Raw genomic sequence first — 19,698 nt, 5'->3', positions numbered from 1 at the left:
ATAAAGAATATATACTTTCAGAAGTAAAACATTTTTAGACATAAATAATACTCCTGAAGTCTCCATTGTTTATGTTTGGGATGCCTTAAAATCATATCTATATGGACAAAGTATCAGATGGTATAATAATAAAAGGAAATCTTGGGATAAGGAATTGTTAGATATTCAAAGTAAATTAGACTCTTATAAACATAATAATAAAGAAAATATTATGGACAAGAAAGTTATTGAAGAAATAAACAAACTAAATGAGAAATACAAAGAAATTTTAACTCATAAAGTTAAAATAACTTTAGAGAAATACAAGTTTTTGTCTTATTCAATAAGCCCCAAATACTTACATAGACTTAAAAATAAAACAAAAAGGTTGAATAAACAAAACCATATCAAAGAAATATTTTCTCTAAGGAAAAAGAAGAATGTTTCTAGTATACCAGAAATACTAGATGAATTTAGAAATCACTTTCACAAAATTAACCATAATAACATTAACATGGAACCTAAAGATAAAATAAAGGAGTTTATAACCACAAACATGAATAAAAAGCTTAATAAACAACAGATTAAATTATTGGACAAGAATATTTCATATACAGAAGTTATTACACAAATAAATAAGCTTAAATCAAACAAAGCACCGGGTAATGATGGTATTATACCAGAGATATATAAAATCCAAGTACATATTCATTAATACATAAGGTTTTTATTTTGGCCCAATCTGAGTTAATAACCCCCCCATCTTGGCAATATACATTTATTTCGCCAATTTTGAAACCTAATAAAGATCCAACTAGATGTTCTTCATATCGGCCCATCTCATTACTTAATGTTGATTATAAAATGTTTATGAGTATTTTTGCTGATAGGTTGAAGACAATCATTCCCGGCATTATAGATATAGATCAGACAGGCTTCATTGTAAATAGAAATACTTTTGATAATATAAGAAGAACTTTAACATTAATAGATTTTGCAAATAGGAAAAAGAAAGATTTAACACTTATTAGTCTTGATATAAGTTCAGCATTTGATTCAGTAAGTTGGGACTATCTGTTTACCTTAATGAAGTGCACAAACTTCTCAGATGCATTTGTAAATCTAATTGAGCACTTATACAAAGGAACGTTGGCTTATATTAAGGTAGGAACATATGTTTCACAAAAAATGCCCATTCTTAAAGGTACAAAACAAGGATGTCCACTTTCTCCACTATTATTCACTTTAGTAATGGAGCCTTGGGCTAATTTGATCAGAAACAGTACTGACATAGAGGGTTTTGAAATAGATGAAAATACAACATCCAAAATTCAACTTTTTGCAGATGATGTTCTAATTACATCAGCAGGATCTAATTCTTCTATGCAGTCTCTATTTGATAACATGATGAATTTTAAAAGTATTTCTGGTTTAATATTCAATGAAGAAAAAACTAAAATACTACCTATATTTACACGAAAAAATATTCTCATTAGTGATTTTACTAAATATGTACCCAATTCAGATCAGATAACTTATTTAGGTATAATACTATCTAAAGATATTAAATCTCGTATATATAATAATTATAATACCTGTTTTCTTAATATACAAAATCTTTTTAATACCTGGAATAATATGTTTTTTACTATGGAGGAGAGACTTATTAAAATGATAATATTCCCAAAGATTTTATACTTAATACAATCAATAATACTTCCACCTACAAAAATAATTATCAAGAAACTGAATACACTAATGTTAAATTTCCTATGGGCACCTAATAGACCTAGGATTGCATTAAAGAATCATACTAATAGCTGGTCTCAAGGGGGTATTTCTTTTCCAGACTTTAATTTATATACTATCTCTTCTATTGTAAAAGTTATTACTTTATTAATAGATCAGTCATATGTCACAAAATGGAAAGATTATTGGGAGCTAATTAGTATGCACTTCATGAAAATCTCCTTAACACATAAAAATATGATTGTAAATAACTCCATGTTATGGTTACTAAAGGAATTTTGTACTTCACCTATTACACCTAAACATATGGTTTGTTACCCATTAAATATTATTATTAGTTATTGTAGCTTTATATTCATGCACCCTAAGTATAGGGAATGGAATTTTATTGTATTCCCAATAATGTATACTCAGGGTATGCTTTTGTCATCTACTTCTGAAGGAACTCATTTAGCTATAGATAATGATCTAAAGTACTGGTATCAGTTGATATCTGATAATAAAGTTAAAAATCTAGATTTCTTAAAACAAGAATTTGATCTAAGAGAAACTTGTTGGTTAGAGGTTCAGACCTTTAGACAACATCTCATTAATAAAATAGATCTAATGTCTATAACAGTTAAAGAATCTATTCCAACACTGATTGATTACTTGATATTAAATTTACAACATAAAGTTTCTGATAAAGGTAAACTTTCATACATACATAAAATTATCAGACAAGAAACATTTTACAGTGTAGATTCATACTGGAATTATTTCACTTCTATTAATGGGGACCCACCAAATCAACAAGATAAACAATATATATTGGAATCTGCTTATAGAACTACGTCTTCCATTGTCTGGAGACTTTATACATGGAAATTTTTACATAGATCTTTTATACACCTTTGATGATGAATAAAATAAATAATAAAGATAATTTATGTAAGAGATGTAATGTAGAAATTAATGCTGACTGGGCTCATATGTTTTATGACTGTATAAAATTGAAAGAATACTGGAAGTCAATTAATGAATTTTGCAGGCTCTTTTTACAGATAATTTCATTATTTCTAAATCTCTTATATTATTCAACACACCTGTACCTCAAAGTGTTAAAAAGGTTAAGCTTCCCTTGTTATGGTCTATTCTAGTAGTGGCTAGGAAAATAATAACTAGAAATTGGATTTCAGATACACCTCCTTCGTTCAATGAATTTAAAAATGTTATGAATATAGTGTGCCATATGGAAATAAACACAATTAGGACAAGAACAAACAGAAAAACATCTTATTATATTGTATGGGATAATTTACAAAATTTGTTAAAAAAATTTTAATTTCAGTAGCATGGTATTTTAGTTTAATTAATTGATCTGATTGTAGTGGATGTCTTTGTAAATACTTTAGTTGTTTTGTTGAATATTATAATAATACCTATTTTTAATTACTTGTATAAAATTGTTATAATATTTCTCTTATATGTTAAAACAATAAACCTGTTTTGAAAAAAAAAAAAGAATTTAAGTTAGGAGGTAGTGACTGAGATCATGTGGGAAAATTATGAAAAGGAGTAGATCTAACACCAAATCCTATGGCTCACTGAGGTCATATTTTTCAAATATGTGGGATGTTCTTTTATACAGGTAATTTTCTGCCACAGAATGATGTTTTTGTCAAGGTAAAATCAAATAGTTCCTTTAGGAAAAGTATTTCACTGGTTGGCGCTCTTTACATCTTAATGAAAGTACTTGCTGTTATTCTACATTATTGATATTGCCACAGATATGATTTCCAGCTGTTTATTGCATAGTGGTTGTATTAAAGCTATTCATGAAGCCACATTATTCATCACAGAGAAGCTCATGCTAAATCATATGATTAAAGATTTACTTGTAAACTATTTTGTAAAATATGTTAGCGATGGGGCATAGGTTAGCAGTGTGTCTAAAGTATTTGGCTGCCTTAGGTGAAGTTACTTTGATAAAGGGTAAAAGTATGTTATGCTTGATTGAAAGAGGAATGGTGTCAGATAATACTGATAGGGTAAATATAAGGGTTAAACATGCTCAGGAAGATTGGATGTCTGCTGAATGTGGCGCTTATCTTTTGTCTACTTCTCCTAAAATCTTTTAGTTTCTTTACTTGAAATGCCTTTGGAATGAACAATTAGGCACATGTTGACTTTAAACTGGTTTCTCAGAAAATTTAAAATTGACTTAATTTACAGTCGAGCTTATTGATGTTATCAGGAAGTTTTTGTAGTGTGATACAAAATATGAATCTGCTGATGATAGTGTAGGTGGAGCTTTGTCTGTAATACATCCTGTTATTTCCTTAATAGATATCCATGAGTACATAAGAATGAAAAGTTTTTTAGTAGCTATCCAGAAATGCTTTGGGCAGGAATTTAGAGAAGATTCATTACTTATAAGTGATGTCAGTTTGTTAATCTCTACCAAAGTAACTTATTAATGAAACTCTAAAATTAGTTAAACCAGGCTAGAAACCAAATCAGCTGCAAAAGAAAACACTTGTAAATCCTTCTTTTAGCGCTTTCATCCACATTTATTTTCGTGAACTTCTTCAGAAATAAATTACATCAGACTGACTTTGCTTAAATACTGTTATCACAGGAAATGATGTCATTGATTTGTGAATAATCAATTGTAACAACTTGTTTTTTTGTTTGGATATTATACAAACTTGATGCAAATATTCTTTTGACAAATATATCATATGTCATACTGTAATATATAAATAGGTCTTTGGTGCAGGCTGGAGAAGTTGTTTGACCGCAACTGAGCTACAAAATATAAGTATTTTTTGATTATTTTAACAGATTACTGTTTTTATAATTTAATACATATAAAGCACTTTGTCTATTCAGAATCTTCAGAAATCTTTTTCTGTTTAAAAACTTTCATAGCTTGTTGTCTTAGGCTATTGTATAAACTGAAACATTTACTCTGTGTAATTATCTCTTGGCTAGTGGGGGCTGGTTCTTTTGTGTTCTTGTAAAAAAAAAGGTGTTGTTCTGGTCTTTGGTGCAGGCTGGAGAAGTTGTTTGACCGTAACTGAGCTACAAAATATAAGTATTTTTTGATTATTTTAACAGATTACTGTTTTTATAATTTAATACATATAAAGCACTTTGTCTATTCAGAATCTTCAGAAATCTTTTTCTGTTTAAAAACTTTCATAGCTTGTTGTCTTAGGCTATTGTATAAACTGAAACATTTACTGTGTGTAATTATCTCTTGGCTAGTGGGGGCTGGTTCTTTTGTGTTCTTGTAAAAAAAAGGTGTTGTTCTGGTCTTTGGTGCAGGCTGGAGAAGTTGTTTGACCGCAACTGAGCTACAAAATATAAGTATTTTTTGATTATTTTAACAGATTACTGTTTTTATAATTTAATACATATAAAGCACTTTGTCTATTCAGAATCTTCAGAAATCTTTTTCTGTTTAAAAACTTTCATAGCTTGTTGTCTTAGGCTATTTTGTCCCACCCTCCCTCCCTCCCTGTTGGTGTCTTGCTCTTATACTTGGTGGCTTTGCAGTTGCCCGCCCCTACTGTGACACACCTCCCAGTCTAGTGTCATTAGCTCATTCTTCTTAATACAGAGAGAACATTTGATAAGGCCTTCTGTTCCTCCTTTTTACCTTTTCAAAAAGTAAAACAAAACTTTTTTTTTCTTCTTCGCCTGAATCTTCTTGTGTTCTGACTGTCCTTCTCAAACATATTGGAAATATACAGTATATTTCAGAGCATTTGTTATAACTATTTGCTATAACTGATTTAAGTATTTTTTTCTGGCTTTTTGAATATTTACTGCTTAGCGACTGCATCTTAGCCTGTTTATACAGCTCTGCATTCTATTTAAACTGTTTTTGTGTTGATTAACTGTTTTGCACTCTTATAAAGTTATTTGTTGCTTAATTTTACCTGTAGGCTAACACACTCAAGTGTGCTAGCCACTTAAAAGCATTTATAGCATTTACTGTCTGTTTTTTTCCTTGTCTCTGTAAAAAAAAAAAAAAAAAAAAATCTCTTGTTTTCCCACCTTACTGAACTAGAGTAGTCCAGTTTCAGAGTTGCTGATCCCTGGGCTTTGTTTTTAGTTCCTGTTACTGATCCATTGCCTTATTAGGAAGGAGGGAAGTTTCTTTGCTTACCAGTGGGAGTGGGAAGCACTGAGCAGCCTTTTGTCCGAATTGGTGAAGTTTCAGCCAGAAACTAGTAGTCTATTGGTCGTTTTGGGCCAATTCCTAGCTCCTTTCAGCCCCTGCTATAAAACACGCTAAACACGTGTTTTCCAGCTTGTACCAACTCTGCACAGATCCTCGTGGTGGCCTGCAGAGTGATCCAAGCAGCAGAGAGCTAAAGGAGTGACTTTCTACCAGATATAAGTATTTTTGTGGCTTTCCCACTGTTATTAAGCTAGCGACTGCATTTCGCCTGTTTTACTGCTACTTTAAGTGATTTCTGCATTTTACACTGTTTATTGCACTTTAAGTTACTAATTGTTGCAAATTGTTTCTGTAGGCTACACACTAAAGTGCGCTAGCCGATTTACAGCATTTATAGCATTTACTGTGTTTTTTCCTTATCTCTGTAATAAAACAAAAATCTCTTGTTTTCCCACTTTACTGAACTAGAGTAGTCCAGTTTCAGAGTTGCTGATCCCTGGGCTTTGTTTTTAGTTCCTGTTACTGATCCATTGCCTTATTAGGAAGGAGGGAAGTTTCTTTGCTTACCAGTGGGAGTGGGAAGCACTGAGCGGCCTTTTGATCCGATTTGGTGAAGTTTCAGCCAGAAACTAGTAGTCCATTGGTCGTTTTGGGCCAATTCCTAGCTCCCTTCAGCCCCTGCTATAAAACACGCTAAACTGTACTGCTGATCTAACCAGCATATCCTATAACTGAAAAGTTCATCTCTACTTGATTCCCAAGTAGACTATTCTCTATCTGTAAAGCCTAGCACTTACTCCTACAGTACTTGCACCTTGATAAAGCACTCTTATTATAGATAGTACCCCACCAGCCCAAAACCCACTTCCCGGAGTCCTTTGAAAGTTCTTTATCTACTACTTCTAGTATGTCGAGGGATCAGTTGCTAGTGTCCTCTCCAGCTCAACTGGTGAACCTGGGAATATTGAGGCAATGTTACAATTGCCTCATGTACACAGACAATCCTCTCCTTCTCCCACAAAACACAAATACATGCGAGAGATGCAACTATACGGCCAAACTGGAGGCTGAACTCTCTCAACATAGGACTGGCAAGACCAGACAGGAGGAGAAGGCAACCACACACAATACATACCCAGTCACACATGGTACCATCACAACTTCAAATCATACACATACTCACACAAAGACATACTCGGAGGCTCTGGTCAAAATTTACCAAAACAGCAGAGGCCACCAAAGCAGACACCCAAACAACTACCACCTCACGACCCAACACATGCAACACATAGACCACACAGTCAGAGTGTCAAACAGTCACAGCCCTTAAGGCCAAACAAAATGCCAGACACACTTGTCATTGGTGATTCCATAGTCAGACACACTGACGTCCCGCTCACCAGACTGAGTAAGGAGAAGGTCACAGTAAGCTGCCTGTCGGGCGCTAGAATCCGCCACATAACGCAAGCACTCAGGTCTCTCAACAGCAGGTACAAGTCGACTCAGTCATTGTCCACGCTGGTGTCAACGACCTGAGACGCACTCCTTGGACTACATGAAAAGGGACGGCGAGGAGCTCTCTGATTATGTAGCCCAGGCAGGTATGACCCTGACCTTGAGCAGTATCCTACCTTCACCTAGAATGATGCCACAATACAGTGATAAGATGATCAGCTTTAATAATTGGCTTAAATTCTGGTGTCATTCAAAGGGGATCCAATGTCTGTCTGCCTGGGATGACATGCTGGACAAGCCACGCTGCTTCCAAGGGACGGCTTGCACCTGTCACCCTGGGCTTCCGGATATTGGCAAAGGCTCTTGCCACCCCATAGTGCCTTTTTAGGCAAGGCTCAAATTCTAAACCTACCACCCTAGAACACCCAAAAGGAAAAAAACTAAGGGTAATGCTGCTCAATGCCAGAAGTCTCAATCTCAAGATGCACGCACTCGAGGCCCTTCTCAATATGGAGAACATCGATGTCTGTGCTGTGACAGAAACCTGGTTCAAGGCTCCTGAGAGCACCCCAGCACTAACAGGTTTCACCTCATATCATACGTTCCGGCCCCAAAATCCGGACAACACCAAGAAAGGAGGGGGGGTGTCCATATTCATAAAGGACACCCACACCTCAAGGTTGGTGGCAACGCACGATGCATCGGAGACCATCCAGGTGCAATTAACCATAGGCAAGACTGCTCTGCAATTTGTAGCATGTTACAGGCCACCCTCTCAAACTCAGGAACCTCACATGGCCTTCCTGAAAACATTGGAGGGATAAATGTATCTCCAAACACCATCATACTAGGTGACTTCAACTACCCTAATATAGACTGGGAACACTACTCAAGCCCGAACACTCTAACCCAAAGATTCCTGGAGTTCATAAACTCAAATGCCATGGAACAACTAGTCACCATCCCCACAAGAGGTGAAAACATACTTGATCTCATCATCACGAACATGGGATCAAAATGTTCAACACCGGAAGTATACCCTCACTGGTGAGATCAGATCATAAACTAATCTCGCTGGAGGTCCTCATCCCGCCCCACCTGAAACAAAAAGACCACAGTGAAAAACTTCTCAAAAGCCGATTTCACACTTCTAAAAACTAGTGTGGTCTCCTTTAAGGCCCCTGAGCCAGTGGTAAACATTACTCAAACCACTGAATCACTTACAAATGCCTTCTACCAGCACCTACAGGACTGCATGGATCAGGCAATCCCAAACAAAACTAAGACTCTCTGTACCAAAGGCAAGCGTCCAGTCTGGTGGACCCCAGCCATAAACAAGCTCTACAACAAAAGGAGAAAGCTACTACAAGATAGAGCAAAATCCTTGAAAGGTAAGACACCTTTGATCATTATAAGTAAAAAACTAAGAGCTCTCATAAAATCATCCAAGGCAAATTTTGAGAGAAAAATCGCCAAGGACTCTAAAGACAATCATAAGGCCTTCTTTAGCTATGTTAGAAACCTAGGAGGAAACTCCCAGATATGCTCAGAATTAGTTCAAAATGATGTGAAAATTACTGAACCTACACACATTGCTAACATACTGGCTGACAGGTTCAGTGCAAACTTCTCCCCTCCCCCAAAAGGAGAGATATCTATGCCAGAGGATTGTAGCGCCCCAAACATCTCCAACGCCCAGGTGAGAACTGCCCTCACTAAGGCAAAAAACACAGCATCCATGGGACCGGATGGTGTCCCCGGCTGTGTGCTTCATGAACTCAACGAGGAATTAAACCCACAGTTAGGACAGCTGTTTAATCTTAGCCTCACCTCAGGATACGTACCCAAGGAGTGGCGACGCGACTGTGGTCCCACTTCATAAGGGCGGTGCCTCCACAGACCCTGGAAATTACCGCCCATTAGCTTGACAAGCCTTATCTGCAAAGCCATGGAGAGGATCATAATGGAACTCATAAATAAAGACATAGGGAACTTGCAGACTTTGGATCCAACCCAGTTTGGCCTTGTCAAAGGCAGATCCTGCCTCTTAAACTTGGTTGACTTTTTCGAGACAGTCACCAAGGCCATTGATGAGGGAAAGGCAGTCCATACAGCCTACCTCGACCTGGCAAAGGCCTTCGACACAATACCCCACTCAGGTATCATCGAAAAACTCATCAGCTTGAATGTAAACCCATACATCACAAGATGGGTTGCAAACTGGCTAAGCGACAGAACCCACAGGGTCAGAGTTGCTGGAGCCATGTCAGACTCAAAGCCTGTCACAAGTGGTGTCCCACAGGGCTCAGTCCTGGGTCCACTCTTGTTCGGCATCTACTTTTCTGAAGTACAAGCAAACACAGGAGGGTTATGGCTGACAAAGTTTGCAGATGACTGCAAACTGGGCCATAGTCGAAAACACATCTGACACAGATATCCTCCAGAAGGGCCTCACAGAAACGGATAACTGGTGCCAGAGCCATGGCCTGAAGTTAAACGCCAAAAATGCATAGTCATACCCTTTGGGAAAAACAAGGTTACCCCTAGCTACCATATAGGTGACAATCCACTGAGCACAGAAAAAGTCATCAGGGATCTGGGGACCCAAGTTGACAGTAGTCTTTCGTTTGACACTCATGTTGCTAAAGTAGTTAGGAAAACCTTCTATATCGCCCACCTGATCATGAAGGGATTCACATCTAGATCAAGGGAGGTCATCGTCCCCTGTACTCATCACTCATTAGACCTATGATTGAGTACAATGCCCGTTCGAATGTATCTGACCAGACACCTGATGCAGCTTGAAAGGCCCCAAAAGTTCCTCACCAAAAGGATAAAGGGTCTCAAAAATATGTCTTATGCTGCCCGACTGAAAGAACTCCAGCTTTATTCAGTCTCATACCGCTTGCTCAGAGGTGACCTGTGCCTGACATATAAGGCCATGTCAAACCCAGATTTGATGAATATGCTTCACCTCAAAAATCTAGATCCCTCAGAACCACAAGGGCGGAGACTTAAACCTTGACACGGTTATAAATAGAACGTGCTGGAGGGACAGATTCATCACCCAGAGACTCCCTATGCTGTGGAACAAAATCCCGGTACATGTGAGGCAGAGCACCTCGCTGGCCTTGTTCAAGAGGAATCTTGACCAATGGATGGGAGATCGCAGATATACCCCAGGGATTACTTCAGTGTCACTGCTTGACAGAGGCACAGAAAAATGATAGGCATAGTTTTTATTCAAACTAAAGGGGTGGCGAAAGCCACATAACTATGGGCTAGGCTTATAAATGCCCTTGGGCAGATAGCCTAGTATGAACCTATGAACCTATGAACCTATAAGTGACAAATGTACCGTGTCTTTGGGCTTTCTATCTGTACATTAGAAAACACTTTAAGTTTATTACTTTGTTTAACCCTGGTGTTGTATCAGCTCCAAACACCAACTGCCACACAGATTCTCTACATTGTAAAATGTTGTTAAGATCCCCTATCAGTAATCCTTTCTTTACTGTGTCTAAAGCTGTACAAATTGTAAGCAATGTAGATACATGAGTAATTCTTCTTTTGTGACAGTACAACATCTAAACCACACATTTTGGGCAAGGGAATATTTTAATTGTAATAGTGAATTTGTAGTTTATTTGGCTACATGCGTTACATGTAAAAACTATTACATAGGGAAAACCAAAAGAATTTTCAAACGCAGAGTATATGAACACATCTTGGCTATAAAAAAGAAAGACAAAAACAATGCCTTGGCAAGACATGCTATTATATGTAGAGATTTTAAAAAGTTTGAATTTTTTATTTTAGACACAGTAAAGAAAGGATTGCTGATAGGGGATCTTAACAACATTTTAGAATGTAGAGAATCTGTGTGGCAGCTGGTGTTTGGAGCTGATACAACACCAGGGTTAAACGAAGTAATAAACTTAAAGTGTTTTCTAATGTACAGATAGAAAGCCCAAAGACACTGTACATTTGTCACTTGGTTAAGTAACTAAGTTTTATATTTATATATTACAGTATGACATATGATATATTTGTCAAAAGAATATTTGCATCAAGTTTGTATAATATCCAAACAAAAAAACAAGTTGTTAGAATTAATTATTCACAAATCAATGACATCATTTCCTGTGATAACAGTATTTAAGCAAAGTCAGTCTGATGTAATTTATTTCTGAAGAAGTTCACGAAAATAAATGTGGATGAAAGCGCTAAAAGAAGGATTTACAAGTGTTTTCTTTTGCAACTGATTTGGTTTCTAGCCTGGTTTAACTAATTTTAGAGTTTCGTTTGTTCTACGTTCTTAAAGTAACTTATTAAGATACTGTACCCTCCGACTAAGCCATATTTCACCCTTCCTAACTCATTTCATACAGAACCCATTATGATGATGAGATTAGTACAATTTCACTTTTCTCTCCTACTATAAAAAATCAGTACTTCCCTATTATTTTTTCTCCTCTCCTATCTTAAACTAGTTTATTATTCTGTCTCATTTTTATCTCCAGTTTTCAACTACAAACCTAAATGCAAATGTAAACGAATGATTTTTCCATTTGTTTTACTTTTTTCTTTCTAGACATAGCATTTTTTAAACAGCTAACTACCATGTTTGCTTGCACCCTATAGTAGTCTACAGAGGCCAAAATGGGTATCTATAATGTAAATTGATGTAATTAAAATGTCTGTGCATTATGAACACTTGTAACCGATGAATGTAAGCTTTTCTCCCCAGGCCTCCATTGAAAAAGGACATTTCTATCCCAGTCAGACTTTTCCCAGTTAACAAATACAAATGAATGAATAAGTAAATAAATAAATAAATGTTGCTTTTGTAGCACTTATTTGTATTCTACAATTTTTCCTGGCATCTAGGTATATTTATCCAGTAAGTTATTGTACTGATTATTTTTTTCAGGCCATAGCTCCATATTTCTTTAAGTGTTTTAGATTTTTCGAAAGCCATAGACAATGGTGCCCATTAAGTCTTCTCACTATTACTGGATATAGTATGCCGTAAATGAATGTTAGGTAACCTGTGAAGTATTAAAAACTGTATTTGGGTCTGTTTCAATATAAAGATGTAACCAGTCAATGGTATCTAATAGCTCCAGGAGATTCACTTCATTACATTCAAAAACAGACTTGTCTATTATTATTTGCAGTGGTTTATTTTAAATTCTATTACCAGTAGAGTGAACTACAAAAGACTGAGACCATAAACTCGAAAAGTCAATTTTCTGAAAGTTTACAAGCTCTGGAAAATCTCATATATAATACCTCTTCATAAAGGACTTCTACTGACCTCCCAAATATCAACCTATAGCAATCCTATCTCCACTTTCTAAAATTCTTGAATGAATTATCCATAAACAAATCAGTGACTACCTGCATGGTAATAAACTACTAACCTATACCCAGCATGGTTTCTGACCATTTCATAGTACAACTACTGCATTAATGTTATTTACAAACATGATCATCCTCCATAGACATAATGCTAACTATGTATCCTCTGTATTATTAGACCTATCAAAAGCCTTTGATATGGTTTCACACAGCAAACTCCTGAATGTCCTCTCTGACCTTAAGATGTCACAGTCTACCCTTTCCTGGTTCCAGAGCTACCTATCCGGGCATCTGCAAGCTGTACGCTGGCAACAAACAATATCATCCATTCTTCCTGTAACACTAGGCATTCCACAAGGCTCAATTTTAGGGCCATTACTTTTCTCTGACTTCACAAATAACCTACACAACTCAGTCCCACAAGCAACACTCATTCAGTAAGCAGACGACTCTACAGTCATCTGTGCTGCTACTACCATAGAAGAGATTCAAGAAGTAACACAACTATCCTTCCTAGCAATTGAAACCTGGCTAACGAATTCTCCGTAAATTCTTAACCCCTCCCCCACAAAAAAAAAACAAACATGTTATTTCAGCCCACTAAAGCATATGCATCTCCATGTACTTTTAATGTAACTTCATTAGATAACACAACCATTTTCCGCACAACTCATACTACGCTGTTAGGTAAAGAAATGGACTGCAATATGAGATTTGATACCCACATATCTCAAACTGTAAAACAGTTCATAAAAAACTTGGAACTTTATATAGGAACAAACAATACTTTACAAATGACACTAAAGCCAAAATCACCCAATCACATTTGATATCCAAACTACTTTATGCATCCCCCATACTCCCTAACCTTAGAAAAACAGAATTAGCCAAGCTTGAAGCCTGCTACAATAAAATTGCTAGATATGCCACCAATTTAGAAATCAAGAACTCACCACTGTACCCCCTTAACAACTCAGTTGGCTAGAACTCCCAGATCTTTTACTCTATAACCAACTAACCATAGCTCATAAGATATTCTACCAAAGGGAAAAAAACACCCATACTCCAAAATATTCTGCCACCATACACCAGCTCCAGAACTTTACGTTCAACCAACAAACCACTTATTAAAACTGAGCCAGCCAGAAATTCAGCTGGGGAATCACTATTCTTGAACTATATGGGCAAAGTCTGAACTTCACTACCATTCGAAATAGCATCTAGCCCAACCCTCTCTCAATTTAAAACATTGCTAAAAACTCACTTAATAAACAAGTGGCTATGTCCCTACAATACCCCTGATTAGACTAAAACCAGCACTCTCTTAAAGATACTACTGCCCACAACCTTACTCTCACCTACTAAGCTTAACTAGATCTATCATCTTACCACTGTTAACCATCTACTACATTCTACAACTACTACTACCTTATTATATCTAATCCCACTCTATTGTAAATAAGCTACTGTATGAATATTAGCTAATTATCACTAACTCCACTACTATAGTGTATACTCTGCTGTGTGTTTTCTTTACTATTTATGGTGTGAAATGACATATCCTTTGCATTTATTCATGTAAGTAATCATAGTTTTCTTGTACAAATGTATTAGCCTGTATTAATATCTATGGTGCTTTATAAACGTTACATATATTACTGTTTGGTAAATGTTGGAGGTTTTGGAGCTTTTCTCCTTGGGCCTCCACTGAAAATGGACATGCATCCAGTCGGACTTTAATAGTAAACAAATGTAAAATAAAATAAAAATAAATAAATAAATACCAAACACTGTAAAGCAAATGGTAAGTTCCTAATCTCCACTGATGCAAAACTTCGGCTATTTTTTTATTTCTTATGCTTTTGCAGGTGCATCCCACACTTCCCACAAATTAAATATACCAACTCTGAGGTTGCACTACATTGAGGAAGATGGTAAACTATGAATAAACTATGTTACTTATATGTTATTATGAGCAAGGAACTTTTTTAACTGCTCACTGTAACTAGCCAAACATACAATAACAGCTCTACTTCTGCATCTACCATTACGTATGTGCTTACAACAACATTTTTTCACTTTAATGGTCCGTTCTAAATCAAATGTATACCTTTCAGTTATTAGCACTTGTTTTTCTTTTTTAAAGTTTAAAGATACATAAACTTCTCCCACAACCCCAGCAGCTTACAACGTAACATCCGCCATATTTTTTATGTGCTTGGCATTGTGTCTTTCAGCTTTTCCCGGTTAGGGGTCACCACAGCGGAACTCCGGTCTGCTAATGATTGGTAGTTGATTTTTACGTGCCGAGTTACCAGCCCTGATGCACAATCTTCAACGAAGGTATGCCCATTCACACATGTCTCCACGCAGAAGACACTCTAGCTGAGAATCGAACAGGACAGCATCTTACTGTGAGGCGACAATGCTACCGCAATGACAACACAGTATATAACCAAATGCCATTTAACTTTTACAATAAATTTAGATATTATGGAACTCCATCTTGTAAACTTACAGGAAATTGACTTTTCAAGTTTATGGTAGCGGACTTTTGTAGTTCAGTCTACTGGTAATACAGGATTTAAAACTGTATATATGTATGTATAGATATATATATATATATATATATATATATATATATATATATATATACATATATATCTGTGTGTGTGTTCACTACATAATCTTGAAAATTAGAAATATCAAATTTCAAAATCTCGAGACCATATAGCTGAAACCCCTAAATACCGAAAGACCAGAAGTGCGAATTTCAAATCCCGAAGTTCGGAGATGTTGAAGTAATGCTTCTGGTGTTGCAATTTGTGAATGGACTGGTGAAAGGTCAGGTAAGTCTCTATGTTTGAGTGTGCTGATTAGGGGCTTTAGTGTGTGTGAGTGTGTGTTGTGATGTGATATATGTGTGCGAAAGGAATGTAGGTGTGTGGTGGTGTTTTCATGTGTTTGTCTGAGTTGTGCGACCTTGGAGTTAGAATATTTAAGTAGGGAGGGTGTGGGGTGGGGCACAGCCCCCCACATGAGGGGTGCAGGGGGGCTTGCCCCCTGCTTGTATGTAGTGTAGGTTTGTGTGTTTGTGTTTTGGATGAAGGTGTGTGCATGTATATGTGTGTGGTGTATGTTTAGTGTAGTGTTCGGGATTTTAAATTTCACGCTTCTGGTCTTCCGGTCTTCTCGTCCTTCCGGTATCTGGTCTCAGGATTATGGGTGCCGATATTATGGATTTTTGGTCTTATGTAGTGAACCTATATATATATATATATATATATATATATATATATATATATATATATATATATATATATATATATATATATATCTCATGTTTTATGCAATTAAATCAAGTACGGAATGGATATATGAATTTGGTTTGGGCCTAGCTATGCCTTTCAGCAGCTGTTATTAAAGGATTTGAAGGCTGACAGCAATGAATTAAGTTAAGGCAGTACAACAGCTGAAATTTGTGTCTGCCAGAGGCATTCACATGGAATTCATCTAGCATTACATTTTTTCATAAATACTATTTGCATTATTGCTTTAGTATGCAAGGCTCATGTATGTAGTGTCAGTTTAAATTTATTTTATACAAAGATTCTAAGTTATAGACATTGTAATAAACCTGATCATGCACCTAAGTTCAGTAATTAATTGTACTTGCAGTAACATCAAACAAAAAATAAGAGCAAAACTTGCACCAATGTATGCTATTGTCTTCACAGGCTACATGGAAGAGATATGTATGTTTATACTCATGATTTGTTTTTTCTTGTAAAAATAAATCAAAATGTGTTTCTGTTATAAAGATGACTTAACTTTTACATTTCAGTTATCTTTTCCTCAGTTTGCATCCTTTATGCAGGAAAGGGGAAAAGGTTTATCATATAGCTCAATTACCAGAAGTAAAGGATAGATGTGTTATTATAACAATTCCAAGAAAAAGCACATCAGGAAATATTTACCACCTGCCCCACCTAAAGGAAGCCTTACCTTATGGAGTATATCTGAAATCTAAAAGACAAAATAGCAGTAAGAGAATGTTTCATGAAGTGGCTAATGATATTGAAAGAAAAGTTAGGGGTATCCCACAAGCAACTTATCTAAAGCCTTTGAAATGGTTGAGACAAATAATATTTTGATAACACTGTGGACCACAAAACCAGTTTTGTCACACATTATATGCCTCATGTTAATAAAGTGACACAGTTATGCCAAAATGCTAGTCTCTTCTACAGTCAATATTATCACAAATAATAGCTATGCCATAACATAATAGTAAAAGCTTATCTAACCAGCTAATCTCAACTAAAGTTAAATAACATTCTATTATTATAGAATCTGTAGAATGTTTATGTTTTTTTTGAAAGAAATATGAAAAATATTAATTTTATAGCAATTCTCCAGCAGTTATCTCTTTAGTGAAATTATGAGGTCTCTTCAAGTTCTGTATAGATAAAACAATGAGTAAATGCATCAGCATCTCTTTGACCATACTAACAAGATCTATTTTAAACAATCTCAGGTATACTAAAAATCCTTTATCTCAATTTTTCAACAGTCTTTTTCTAATAATGACAAGGACTTACAGTTGCATGTATTGTTTCAAATCTATTCTTCTAAGTATGCCATCAAAGTAAAAAGATGTTACAGAAGAAATGTCTGTATTATATTGAAATACAACATGCTGTAATCAAATGACCTCACTGATTACCTCCTTTCATATATTTCTTGTGATAATCTTTAGTTATGAATGTATTGCTGAAGTCTGCATTGAACAGAAGTACACTTATATTTTCTTTTTAACTCTATATGACTGATAAGATACATTTAAATGATAAAGGGTGATGACAGTTTTTTTGTTAGATGATGGAATAACAGACTATATAAGATGTTAGGAGGAATAAATTTTCATCTCTTAAACGGTCTGTATGCCAAGGTATCTAGACTCAAATTAAAACACTGAAAGAGAGAAGATGCACCTCTCTTGTATGTGAGGGTAAGAATGTATATTACATTTAATTGCCACAATTTTCTTTATGTGAATTCATGCTGTCACATTAAGAGTCTTGGTATTTCAGTAGCAACATTTTATGAGTATCCCAACTACTAAAAGTCTGAGTATGATTTAAAGATCTTATTCTGATCACTTCTTTTTCAGTTTTATGCAGTATTGCTGTTGAATTTATAAATTATTTGAATGTAGAAAATGAGTTCAGTTTCCAGTTTTTTGTAATAACTTTTCTAGCAACTGCTAAGAGAGCCCAAAACATTTTTTTTGTTGCTTTTTGGCTTTTACAGATACAAGAAGTGTAACATTCATTAGTATTGCTGATCTAGTTAAAGAACAATCAGAGCATAACCCCTTAAAAAAACATACTTATCTCTTTCCAATATGCATTTAATTTTTCACAGTCCATACACATGTGTAGCTAATCAGCTTTTACATCATTCCTGCATCTACAACAAACTGAAGAAGTTATTTTACTAAACTTATAGATTTTATATGAAGTAACAAACATTCTGTGTATATATTTCCACATAAAACCTTTCCAGTATAAACTTGAAGAAGTTTGGTTTACTGAATTAACAATGTTTTATTATTGCCATCTATTGGGCCACTTAGTTTACTGCTATCTAAAAAGTTCCAGAATTTTGCATCAAAATTATTATTATTATTATTATTATTATTATTATTATTATTATTATTATTATTATTATTATTATTATTATGTATAACTAACTTATGTAGCTTGGACAAGATTCTTTTGAAAGTCAATCTACCTTCAGTAATAGTATTCATAAATTCATATAATGGCAGAATAGTGTTATGTTCCTCTTTACTCATAATATCCACAAATTCATTTAATTTCTTACTGATAGATCATATTAACTGGTTAACAAATTAATCCAAGTTATATTCTTTCATTAAATATTTTGGGGACTTTATTCTTTCCTTTTTCAAAGCAATCAGACCATAGTACTAATCCATTCCTTAAAAAAATATTTTAGCATTGTTCTGAGCCTCGTATTTAAAAAAAATCATTTTAACATTGTTTATAGTTTCTTTAAATCTAGAGATGTGTGCAACAGGAAAGCACAAAAATTTCCATTTTGATGTGAATGGAATTTTAAAAATATATTTCTTAACTGTTTCAGTAATTGATTTTATATATGCAGAGTCTAAAGACTGAAATGAATTTCCTTCTAAGGTAAATTTTGTTGACCAGATGAAAGGATTATTTGGTATAATCTGCTTCTGGAATGTTTTCCATTGATTAGTGAGGCTTGTTGTCTAGGCTGGTAGTTTTGTTTGAGTTTCCTGTGTTACTGGCAGCCATTTTCTGCTAATTATCTTCATTATTATTGAGAGTAACAAGGTCTCCTGACCTTCTGTAGTACGAGTGATTGGGTAATAGCAGGGGCTGAGTAATAATCTGATCTTCTAAATCTTCCATTCTTATTGCTATATAAACCCTGTATCTTATAAAGGTTCTGCTTGTATTGCCAGGCTCTGGATTGCATTGCATAAGTGGAAATTCCTTAAGATTCCAAGAGCAGGATAAGTTATTTCTTACACTTATTTCACTGAACTGCACTTCTGAAACACTTATAATTGTGCTATACAGTTGATCTACTACATGTTTGCACTGTTATAAAGCTTTCTTTATTGTTTCACTGCATTTATGTACTGTTTTATGCTGTTTTAAGATTACTTAACTGTAAACTGCTTTTTCATACTCAGAGTTGTATTTTCTGTTTGTGAGTGCTCTATCCGAGCTTTTCTGTGCATTTTTGTCTCCACTCCTTGATCTGTTTAAAACTTTCATTTAGTGGCTACAGCTAGGAACTGTAATTTTTCCCACCTACCCTCCCTAGTGCTGTGTGTTCTTATACTTGGTGGCTTTGCAGTTGCCCGCCCATACTGTATATTTGATCTGTGACACTCCTCCCAGTCTAGTGTC

The sequence above is a fragment of the Protopterus annectens genome, chromosome 5.part0 (genome assembly GCF_019279795.1).
Source record: "Protopterus annectens isolate FY-2018-M chromosome 5.part0, PAN1.0, whole genome shotgun sequence".
In the NCBI taxonomy this organism is placed as follows: Eukaryota; Metazoa; Chordata; order Ceratodontiformes; family Protopteridae; genus Protopterus; species Protopterus annectens.
The sequence above is the reverse complement of the archived record's forward strand: the minus strand, read 5'-3'. Positions refer to the sequence as shown.